Source organism: Penicillium nucicola (assembly GCF_028828085.1).
Source record: "Penicillium nucicola strain IBT 29836 chromosome Unknown utg000009l, whole genome shotgun sequence".
NCBI classification, from domain to species: domain Eukaryota; kingdom Fungi; phylum Ascomycota; class Eurotiomycetes; order Eurotiales; family Aspergillaceae; genus Penicillium; species Penicillium nucicola.
Window position 1 is genome coordinate 102,345 of NW_026643133.1, and position 13,072 is coordinate 115,416.

Here is a 13,072-nt window from a genome sequence, read left to right on the forward strand (position 1 = left end):
GAATAATGCGCAATTGTATCGAATACGGGCCCAGAACAGAGCTGAATAGTCAGATTACCGAACGGCCAGGCTATCATCAATCGAGTCTGAAGGCCTCATTGCACTTTCACGAAGTCGATTTTCTAAGTTCTGGGATGTCTTCGGAGATGTCCCGTGAATCTGGGAGTAGGTTGTCGCGCCTTGTTCATATTCTCCTCTTTTGTAGTGTTTCAAAGAAGGTCGGCTATTCATTCTAAGGGAGTGGAAGAGGAAATCCGGGCTGGTTCAATGAGCTCGTTTCTTCCTAGATAGTGCAGAATAAATTCGACGATGCGGCTTGGGACCTAGTCTGCACGAATCTCAAATCAAAACAGTCCAAACCTGTCATGTGTAATTCAACAGCATCGACCTGGCAAGTAAAGGCAATATAATAAGATAACCAGCGGGTATCTTGACAGTTCAGGAGACTTTTATCCAGGTCTGCCATGTGATTCTGGAACTCCGAGGGGTAGCGGGTAGGATACGGCCTTTTGGTTGTCTCATCAAGTCTGGATAGGTTAACAAACCAGTATGTCACGTTGCCACGTCTCCGCTCCAATAGATGAGCTCTTCTTGTTTTCTCGAATATCATGAGTCGTTTGAAGGCTTTCAAGTCCTACGACAGGAAGAAGCATGGTCAGACAAGCTAGGGCCAGGGGGCAAAATGGTCTCTTTAAGTCAGGGTGGAATGATACAACCTGAAGACTGCCAAGCGAGGCTCTCGATTATTATGGCATGATCGATAATATATAGTCATATTGGACACATGCTCATTAGTGTTGCAAGGGGCGAGGGCTCATTTCCAAGCGTATTCGTGTCATCATCAAAATGTCCCGTTCAAGTGTGGTACTCCACCTGGACCTTCTGAGTTTCTGAAGGAGTACTGTTGTCCCATATAAATCTCTTGTAAATAAGTAACATTTACATACACCAAGTTCGTGAAAGGCTCAGAGCTCAGGAATATGCAGGAAACGATCTCGCAACTCTCACCGGATGAAATAATTGGATATCGACCAGGTTGTCGGTTTGCTTGGTAGCATCAAAAAATCTGCATAATAGTTATGCTTTTGCTCTGGCTGAAGGGCTCGAAAGAGACAGACCCGGAATGCGGACGGCTGCTTGAACTTACGAGCAGTTTTCATGAGACCTTGAGAAGAAATGCTTGAAACTTGGATATGTTCACTCTAGGAGGGATCAGTGTTTCTTTTATATACTTTAACTATCATCATTAGCAGTCCCAGCTCTCGCGAATGGGTACTGGCACTGAAGCTCCTAGGATCTATATCATCTCACCAATCACATTGCGGTGGCATGAAAGGACTGAGAGCTCCTGGGAAGTCCTATCAGACTTTAGCTAGAATGAAGTATTTTCTGATTGCTAGTTAGAATATGTTGGGCAAATGAGGGGCCGCAAATTTCGTCATGGCGGCTAGATCATCCAGTAGGCATGATCGATGGGTCTAGAACATTTGTGTGGATGTCCATCGCTAGAGCTTATGTCGTATTCCTAGGAGCAAGCAGCAAGCACCAAGAGCGATAATCTGTTGTTATTCAAGCGAAACAAAATCCGAACAAAACAAAAATCCAAGTTTACAAACTATCCAATTGGGGGTTTCAGAGATATTCCTAGATATTGTAGAACCGAAAATTGAGAGTTGTATATTTTCCGCAACTATGTAGAGACGGTGTCGTGGATGCAAGGCTCGGCGAGTTGAATAGTGGCATAGCTGCAGAACAGTAAACCCAATAAATGTGGCCCCACTATCAATTTTCCTCCCAGCTGGAGGCGAAACAACCAGGATGGACCGAAAAATTGATGACGCCAGCCTTTCGTTGAGGGGACAACGGTCAAGAGTTCTGGTGAACAACTGCATTTGGATGGGCTAGCGTGGTGCATTTTATTGAGGTGAGCTGCTGACTTAGCTGCTCCCACGCTTTGCTCAGGTCGTGCGCAGTAAGTGGATCTGGCTGCTCAGGGTGGTGCTCAGTGAGCGAGCGTGGTGATTATGTAATACTCAGGGGCGTGCTCAGTTCTACTCAGTGAGCAAAAAGCGGCAAGATCTGAGCACTAATACGGAAAGAGAACGCCAAGAAGTGGCAGAGGAAATCAAGTACATAGGTGAAGCATAAATAGTAGAAAGTTGACTGTCCATTTCTTCCAAATGTGTGTATGATATCGAACACAGGTAAGAAAGTCGGCTTTTTATAGGAAAATAGAATAGCAGCAAGGTAAGGGAGACTCAGGTCCGAAAGAGATACCGTAGCCCTCAAGAATAAAATGCGCATCAGGAATCGCATACCACCATGATAAGAAGAGGAAAATTTTCTCGAGCTGGTTAGAGTTCACGAGCTAAATGATTTATTTTTGGTGATAGGCAAGTTTGGAGTGATGATTTCTCTAATTATTAACGCACCGGATCAATTGGCCGACGGTGAGTAGAATCCAAGTAGTTTGAGTATTACATCATCCGCTAGATTTAGCATTCCCGGTTGGGTATACCGCAGATTTTATTTTTGTGGTCCCAAAGATTATACTATCCGATATGCCATTCTTTCGGGCTCCAATTTAGTATACTGCTTAGTCATTTATACCGTCCTCAACAGTGTAGTATATTACTAACACAGCGGTAAAAATGTAGCTAATTCTGGCGTCCTTTGCTTGACCCTCGCCCCTGCTCACTGGACACCGATTCATGACTAACGTGTCCGTAACACACCCGCCCCCAATTCATCACCCGCCCCCAATTTATCGCCCGTCCCCAATTCATCATTTGCCCTCAATTCATCACTCGCACTTCAATTCACCGCTCTCCGTGAATCATTCTGCTACTGTACGCCCCGGGTAGGAACCCAAGGAATCATCTCCACACTGCAGTCTTTGGTTTAATGACCGGAAATCCCCATGTACTCAGCAGGACTTACCCATCCTGCTGGGACAATGGGACAAGCATCGTGCTTCCTTTGGAATGCAGCGGACTATTCGGTAGGTGATTATCTCTTCATTACCTCGAACTGCTCTGGAGACACGGACCGCTTTTACTGAAGACGATCACCCCTCACATTCTTGTTGAATCAAGTTTACGCAGGAAAATCATATCACATGGTGCGAAAGCATCATGATCTTTACAGCATAATCTTGTATGGATATTCCGTAGTGAAACTTAGGAGGTGCTTCCATCGATAATGATACAGTACACATGGCCTTGGACCAACAACATGCCGCCGCCAGATGATATCAGATACAGCAACAACATATCACTATCATCCAAGCGAGTAAACCTGCGATTGATAGACCTGCAGCGGACCAAGCGGCCACAAACAGACCACCGAGGCTTGCGTGGATCCCTACTTGATGAAGAGTGTTTTGAATAGCAAAGAACACCAGGAAATAGACTGCAGTGATACTAGTTGAACCGAGCATGAGAAATATCAATGAGATCTACATACCCGTCAGTATCCATGGAATTTGAAAGGCTTTGTTTGCAACAAACCAACGCTGAGATGACGGAAATGAGCTTTACTTTCCATGCAAAAACAATTGAACCGATACCGAATATCATGGTCAAAAGTGTCGCTCCTGCTCCAAGAAAGTAAATCAAGACGAACCAACTGGCAAAGTCAGGATAGCCTCTGAGAGCCTTGATAACGTCACTAGGTACTACGTTTCCAATTCCCTCTGACGCAGAGTGTAGTACACTTAATAAGTCGAAAGAGAATCGAACTGATGGATCAGAACAATTGGCGATAGATGACGTGTGCGTCTGCCCTTGGCAATAACCTAAGAGTCCAACAACATAAAACGCAGGTAGGTTCGACTTGAGCCCAGTCGTATTCTGAATTATCTCAGCAGGCCGGCTAAGAACAGTTAGGAATACGGTAATGGGATATTGCCGCTTACCTTTAACTCCGTAATGTTTGTAAAGCTTACCTGAGGCGTATATGAGAACCAGTCAACCAACTTGAGGATGAATTACCTTCAGGAAATAGAAGCGTGATAAAGATGACGTAGATGTGCATCCGCTGAACAATATACCAATAGCGGCAAGGACTAGAGCCCAAAGTGCTAACGCAATTAATTTCCCCACACGCTCTAGGTCTCCCATGCTTCGTAGGACAACTCAATCACAAAAATTCATCCTCAAACCGCAGCGCAATGCGTTGACTGCAAGTTATACGGTGACTGAAGAACGTTCATCATGTTATAAATGGGGCACTATCAGTAATTTTGCTTTAAATTGAGCAATTTCACCAAACGTAAAACCGGCCATCAATTAGCTTCGTTCGGGTAACAGCTGTTCTCAGCCATCAGGTTTAAAATTGCGTCCACGCCTCAGTAGTGTGATTCAGCCCCACCGAGGTTTGAGCAGTTGTCTATCCACGAAGTACGCGACAGCGCTATGGTGTTCATGGATTAGAATGCAGCAGGCCGCCTAGTTTAATCTTTTGCTGAGCTCACTTTTACCGTATGTATGTATGACTTTATTTAACTTGAACCCTCGCATCGACAGCGATATGCAGGTTACAACAAGCATATATACCCTTGTATGTAGATATATGTTATTCTACTACCTGAAAACGAACTTAGAGCCTCATTTCGGCGAAAAGAAAGCAGGAAACATGATCAGTAGAAACTTCACAGAGCCTTGGACGATCGTTCTACTCTGGCTAAAAGCCATTGCGGTTATCACTTGATCCCCTAAAGTTGCTTCAAGCGACATCGATTGTTGGCAACTGAAGAGTGCTGGGGAGCATCCGCACCTATCGGCGACCACAAAATTTGCAGTTAGGTATTCGGCTACTGTGAATGGACCCCTGTTGTGTCTGCCTCGCTGCAGATATACAACTCATTGTTTTCTTGTTTTATAAAGTCCACTCTAAGGATCTATGCTTAATTCATCTGCGTGCAGTCTTGTACAGCGATTTTCGGAAACAGTTTACCCCTCAGACACTCACACTTTGTTTGTCAGCCCGTGCCCTGAAACGAACGAAGTGAGAGAAAGGGGCTTAATCGACGCGCATTAACATGCACGCGAGACGTGGAAAGAAGAAGAATATAGAGTATCTTGCCACGCACTTCTCTTATTGCTTCGCTCCCGCTGCTGCCCCACCCTGCTGAGGCCGTTTTGTTGCCTTCCTCGGCCTAGTTTAGGGTTATAGGGTTATTTCTGCAGATATATGCAAGATACTGCTCTCCCATTGCTTCATTCTCTGCACGTTCAATGCTGTTTTATGAAGACGGCTATTGCATTATTGCCACTGTTTCCGCGTGGTGGGGTCTGTTTTCTTCTGCTCTCTTTGTAGTTGTGCTTCATATTTCCATATCGTGACCGATATTTCCCTCCGATCCTATCACTTTTTACATAATTCTCACAGTGCGTTCTGTAATGATTATGGTCGCCGAGTGCGTTTATCCTCAAGTATTCAGCCTCCGAAGTGTCCTGCTTGTCGCCTGCCTGCTCTACGTCCTATTACTGACAGTCGTCCCTGCTTACGCTGCTAAGTTCCAATTCCTACTAGAGCCCCGAATTCTCTTTGCGTAAGCTGTCAATATGCTCTAACCTCTTGTCTCTATTGCCAAAGCAACCTCGTTTACTAGCGTGGTGTCACTTACTGCTCCGGTTGCAACTCTGGAGAGGCGCTCACAGAGGCCAAAAAAGACTTCATACGCCAATATACTTGGACTGTCTAAATAAAATTGCGGCTAAGCATACGAGCACTACGTCATCTCTCGTTTTGCGGGTATTAGTTATCGGCTTTTGTTTTTGATTGGCTCATTGGATTATATTCGCGTTCTCCATTTCAAACAATTCAACACTACTTCTCCCTTCCTATTCCTATTCATATTCCTAGCTCCCCTAGCTTTCGTTTCAGGGCCGATGCGCGCGACGCGCGCGTCTTCCAGTACCCGAAAACGAACTGAACCCTTATTGGGACAAGTGGTAAGATATTGTCCACTTATAGATCAGTTTCAATTAAGAGCTAGCTGGATCTGGCCTAGCGTTGTCTCGGGTACGGGCCGACAAACAAAGTGTGAGTGTCTGAGGGGTACAGCAGATTTCGAAAACAGTTTACCCTTCAGGCAGACAAAATCTGTTTGTCGGCTCGTACCCGAAACGAGACTAGCCCTTTTCTGCAAAAGCGGTAATATATTCGCCACTCATAGACTATATTTGTTTACGACTTGGTCAAATTAGGCTAGGTCCTGTTTTTATTACGGGCGAGAAACAAAGCTTGAGTGCCTAGGGGTAAACTGTTTTCGAATTCTGCTGTAAATTGTTTTCGAAAATCGCTGTACAGATCAGAGGCCAAACTCCCTCAATGGAACTAATTCCAGAGATGCGTAAGCAAAGAAAAACTAAGTTAATAGCGCTGAGCTACAACAACATTGCATAGGTTAAAAACATTCAATTCAGAATATAGTGCAGTGAACTGGATTTTACGGTGAATGATAGGGGATAAAGAAAATTCAGGAAAGCCGGGTGAAACATAACAAGAAAGAGGCAATAACAGAAAGTATTACTGCAAACCAAGCCGCGACCAAAAGCCCACCCAAGCTTGCGTGCGCTCCTAAACTTTGTAAACTATCCTGTATGGCCGACTTAACGGACACGTGAATTGCCGTTATGGTGGCGGATGCGCATACCAGGAAAACGGAGGCAAGCTGGGCTTTCATCAACATACAACTCCAGATTTTGGCTGTAGTCAGACTTACAGATGAAAAAGAAATTGTGACTAGCCTTAGCCGCCAGGAAGCCGTCGGAGAAGGAACAATGTTTTTCCAGTGAGAAACCATCCACATAGCCTCTAACATAATTGCTATAGCAGTAGCTGTTGTTCCGATAATGAATGCCAAGATAGCGAAATGTGATGCTTTATGATATTCTTTGAAGACCTTTTTCACTTTGCTTGAAAGCAGTGCATCGACTTCATTGGAAATCGAGCCAAGCAGGCTCGACAGATCGAATGAAAATGAGTTGCTGACCGCAGAGCAGTCGGAGGATGTAGAGCCACGATTTTTCTGGCAATAGCTCCGGAGCCCGACAGTGTAGGAAGTGGGTAACTGAGACTTCAAGTGGTCTGTCAAAGATTGCACATGTTCAATGGCTTGGTCTGCTTCATTCCCCGCGGCGTTAGTGGCCTGCGCAACGTTGCTGGCAACGATCTTTGTAGCGGTCCCAGCCATATCGGCCGTGTCACCAGCTAGGTTAGGGCTACTTATTCCACTGACGCTAATCGATCGGCGGATATGGAGCGCTTTTATCTCCGGGAAGTCGGTTAAGTTCACCTGTAGCTTTCATCAAACCATGCCATGTGATCCATTTGAATGGCCTCTCACCTTCATAAAATAGAAACTAGAAGGTGAAGACGTCGATGTACATCCATCGAAAATGAATGCTAGAGGTATCACTGCAAAGATCGACAACGCCAATGCTACCAAAACAAGCATTGGTCGTTTTTCACCGTGAGCCAGCATTGGAGCGAACCTTTACTTTGGGCTAGATTGCGGACACTTTACAAATTTGTACCCTATCCTTGGTGGCTGCATTTATAGAAAGGTAGAATGGTTGGATCGAGGCAGGGAAAAAGTGGCAAAAATAGAAGGTGGGACAATTGTGAGGGACAACAGCATGAATAAATAATGGCGGCTCGACATAAAATATTGAGGTCTTTAATGACACTAAATTTGATCGCACTCTGTGTAGCTAGAGAGTAACGTTAAGTGCTGTTTTACGCGTCTTAGTCAGGTCAGGATTGATTTAAAATTTTCAACAGGCCGCGGAAAAGCGACTGGGACTGGAAACGGAGGACTTCATTTATATGTGTCCATTTCTGACAGTGAATGTTGAGGAAAACCAATCAAAATGGCTTGTGAGATGCATTTAACGTTCGCGGAAGGTTACTTACGATGTTCTGCTAATTATCCATTCTCTTCCTACGTCGGTCTGTGCTACAGTGCTGTATCTTACCTGATAGGATGCTTGTACCACTCAATCATATCAGTTGGTTTAAAGTTAGTTAATTAAACGAGTGGACCCATGGAATGGGTCCCAAGATGCAAAAGTCCATCAGACGCTGCCGGGGCTCAAAAAAAAAAAGAATAAATACAGAATGATGCGAATTCCTTCATGCTTGGTGAGGCTGGTCGTAATTTTAGATTATTAACATTGAGTGAGATGAGTTTGTAAAAGAAATAGGAGTATTCTAGCTTATCAATTGTATTGGGACCCTCGACCGAGTTTATTCTTTACATTACACCATCGGAAAGCGACACAATCCATTCCAATCGCCTGATCAGTAACGACATATATAATTGGCGGAGTGTCAACGTCATTACCATCAACGAAATGGCCGACCACCCAGCGAACTCTGGTACTTGTTCAGAAAGTATATGGGATGATGGCGCCATTGAAATGTTCAATGGCACGCTAGACAATCATGCATGCGTGTAAAACTTTCACATAAAATGGAAAATTTGGTTTCAATTTGCGACATAAGCTTAAGCTCATTGGTTTTAAACTCCATTTTCCAGACTGTACAGCTCCACTAGAGCCAGCTGGGCTTTTCTTTCTTGTTCGGCCAGTAAATAGACTGACCACCGTAAATTCTCGGCCACTTGGTGAGCGGGCCAAGAGTCGCAAGAAGGATTGAATGTAGCTTCTTGATAAAACTGACACAAGTCATCAGAAGCCTGAGATACCGAGTCTTGCAACTGTTTGAGGTAGTAATAACAAGCGCGGTAATATGCATTCTCCCCCTGCTGCCGACCAATCTCGCGGACAATCTCTGCGATTTCCTCCATTGCGTCACAACAGGAATGATTATAAAATACGGCGGAAATATAATATTAAAGCTCTGGTGCTTTCACTACATATATATATATCCGCTTCTTACAACTTCAACAAGAGCCAGGTTGGTGTTGAGTGCGACTCGCATATCCTCCTGGTAATTGCGGCTTTACAGGAAATATGTCTATTCCCTAGGCTTAACATTTTCCGGCCCTCTGAAATACCCTAGGGGCGGAGATATTATAACCCTGGTTCAGTTCCCTATATGCTGATACCATCACTTTTTTTAGTGTTGTAGTCCAAGGCAGGATTGATTGTTAGCGCCGAACCCTGGAAGCTGTGGCCGGGACCAATGAAGTAGAGAAGGACGAATCTGTTAGCGAGAGCTGCGGAGCACTGATTCAGTAACAGTGTTATTAGCTATCTCATCAAGGACGGGAACAAATCTGATCTAGGAAATTAGGAAGGTTTGGCACCACAGTGATAATGCAAATCGGCTTTAGATCCACAAATCCTCCCATACTGCCCTGTGGCCCACCAAGAGCGATAACCTGGTTAGGATGTCCTTTCCCTAAACCATCTTTGCTGTGGCATCTCGTGGGCTTCGGTGAAGGCTGTGGAGCGGCCCTTGCTCTTACTTGTCTTTGGCAAGGCCCTGCAGATCTTGCAGGCCCCGTGGCACCTAGGCGATATAAATCATCATCTCTCCCAAACCACGCTATACCTTGGTCAGTGGCTCGCTTTGTGTCTTAGCGTTAACAAAGTGGGGGTCGGCAAAAGCAATCCTCGGGACTATGTTGTGCAAATCGGCTCGGACTGACAATTGAGATATTGTACCAAGTATGAACTTTGTTTTGCATCCAGCATCTCGGCGTATGTTGGACGCCTGAGACCCCGAGCTCACGTAAATCTCTGCGGAGCGTATCGAACGCTAAGATATTTTCTACCTTCCGCTCAGTAATTAAATAATCGCTTCCATAGACAAAGCTCCTCCCTCGTGCTATTTTCCAGCGCCAGATTTGTATACGAGCCCACTATTGAGACGCTTTATCAGACTGGATTTACTCAATATCTTATGCCATCCATTACCGCACGATATAGCATCTGGTTGTTGGTTCAGGCTACTTGGTGCCTAAATTTCTCTTCAGTCTACCAAGTCACTCACCTCACCGGGGAAACATGGACAAAGGTAACGCAATTCGCTAATAGACAGTTGAATATGAATGTAGGACAATGATCTCATCAGCGATAGTATCTTCGACAAACGGGGTTGTGTAGCACATACTTGAAATCCGGGTCCTCTTACCGATATAAGCCCTCGCACCGGTCATTTGTACGGACATCAGTCTCGTTACGACGTATGGTTTCCATCCATCCAAATCGAGGGGCTTGATAAAGATCCTCGGCTGCTAGACTGTTTAATTGCAGGGATCAGTGAGAGCCAAAATTTGAGGTCATAGTCAGCGCCACCAGTGCTAGTTGAGTTCCATGTGCACTGTGTGATATTTTCGGTCTCATTGATGCTGCAGATACCGTATAATTCAGAATGCAGTGTGAAGTACGGATTACATGATGCCTCAGCGCAGGTTCCCCAACAATCTACCCTTTACGATCACGACACGCAGGTTTAGCAATTTTTGCTGTCCACTGGTTCATGTGCTCTTGATGTATCGCCAAGACTAATTATTTGGAACCCGCATTCTCATCACCGTAGCATTGATCAGAGAATGTCAATAAGAAGCGCCTGATTACCACGAAGCCAAAAGATTAATTATCTCAGGAAGGCACAACTGTCTAAAAAGTCTGCTGCAAAAGGCGTTGTGGCACCAGGTGTTTTCGTGAGACTTCATGAATTGCTACCAGCCTTCCGCAGCAATCCTCAAATGATAGGCTACCTGTTGGGTTCCGTTTTGAATCTTCCCATCCAGTACGCCAAATGTGTAATGGTTTCCATAATTGCAAGCTGCTGACAGCTTCTTTGCAGGATCAATGAGATTCTTGCACTCGGTGATGATGTGGTCAGGATGCTGTGTCAAGTAAGTAAAACGGTTCAAAGAAAAATGGATTACTCGGTGATAAAAGCATACGCACATTGTTACAGAGAAAAATGCCTGATTGGTTTAGGTATGCCACCCTCGTGCAAGTGTTTGGACTTGCTATACACATCAAATTCTTGACATCTTCGAGGCGGCGGTCAATATTTTCCTCTCTCGTAATTTTTGTATATGCAACCCCATATGTCCAGTCACAACTAGTAAATGGCTTCGACTATCTGGCAAAGTTAGGCCCCATTCGACTTAGTAGGCAGGACAGGAGGGGTTTACACTGCGCTTCTCTGTAGCCATTTTCGACAAACGATCGGAAGCGGGAAAGGCAGGAAAATCAATGTTCTTTCATACCTAAGCATGTAGCTTGAGTATATAAAATGGTTACTGACTCACTGCAATGACACCCGAGCCGCCTTGGCTATCATTAGACGTCGGACTGCCAAACTATGATACGTCAATACTTGTACATATTCAGGCTTGCTGACTGACCACTTGGAAGATAACGGCACACAGAATAAACGTTCTTTGAAAGGCTTTCATTTTGAGTACATGAACAAGTATGCGGGAAACTTGAGAAATGTAGGTCAACTATAAAGGTTAGAGGGCGGGTAAACAACCCCTTTATAGAAATACCAAAGACGAACTAAGCGGCGGGAGCTCCTTCGATATATGAGCTTCACAAGGTTTTATGAGGTAAGAGAAAAATACTCTCGGTGCCTCATTTTCATGAAATATACATTGACAAGTGTTTTAATGGCTAGCCAACTAACTAAAGATTATGATAAGTTGGTCCCGAAATTACATCGCAAATATTTTCGTATATCGCACTTGATGCTTCATTATATGAGGCTATCCGTTTTCAAGCCATTGTGAGGGCCGTAGCATAACAGTGCCATATAAATACATCTTCGTTAGTAGTTACATCTTAAAGTATTCTTAAGGGTCGACAAGACCAGATGATATTGGTCTTGATGAAATTTTCGGTTCTCGATTCTTTTCTTACTAAACATGAATATTTACCTCTTCGTGGTTCTATTAGCCAACACGGCCTACGCACAGCTTCAGAAAAATATTTTCGCTGAAAAGGCCTGTGACCTGTTCCAAGTTTGGAATCAGCCTTCTCCTCTGGAGACCTTTGTTCGTTACAATCTCGACGGAGAAGAAAGATCGGTTTCACTTTCCTCGCAATGTATCGAAGAGTTTGAAAATGTTTTCTCCCGTTGTCAGTTCCTCATTACTTGCTATAATGCTCAGGGTTGGAAAACGCTCACTGACCGACAACGAACAGGCGTATACAATTCTAGCCTTATCTGTAGCGATTTTACTATCGTAGCCTCCCGTTCTCCAGAGGTCACACAGAGATCCCAGAGGGCAAATATTAGCAAAAGGTCCCAACTTATTCAGGGTAAGAGGAGCTGCTCTTGTGCCTCTTCTCGGTCGTCTGTTACAAGTGATCCCGTAGCAGGGGGTCGATCATCGACATCAACAGGTCCGTCAACCGCTGCAACGGATGCTATTATGTCATCTACATCTCAAGATGCCGGAGCACCAAGTAGCACAACTGAGATGCCTGCCAAATTGTCCTTGGCTTCAACCCCAAGCCTCACTGAGAGTCTAACAATGACTGTAAGCTCGGCTGCATCGCTGGCTTCTACGAGTAAGAGGATCTGTATTATCAAGTTTGCAGACTTGAACTCAAGCCCCCCTGGCAAATGTCAATGCTCTGATAATAATCCAATTATGTTTGATGCTACAGCGTGTGAGCCATGCTCGTGATAGCGCCCCGGCTTACGACAGCACCAACGTCCGTCAGTGATTAAGTGTGAGTAGATAGAAATCGCTCAAACATACTTTCCATACATGTACTTTCATATATGCCTCATCGGAGCTTGCATTCACTTTTATCACCACGTAAACTAGCCAGAATAGCTGTTGCCATAAGTTCTGCCCGAACTTGAACGAGACCCAGTAATCCTCTATGGGCTGCATACAGGCAAGAATTGTACAGTACAACCAAAGTATGGTAGACATTCTTACCAGCCCAATGTTCAAACAATCTCGGATGAATATAACTTTCTATTTCAATCTCAGCAGAGGTTTTGACTAGTACAGGAACATGAGTTAAAGCGTGGCAGCCGCTGATAAAGGTTTGTCCCCGGGGACGTAGCTCTGTGCTAAAAAAAAAAAGGGAGAAGAATGCATAAACTCCTTTAGTAGCGA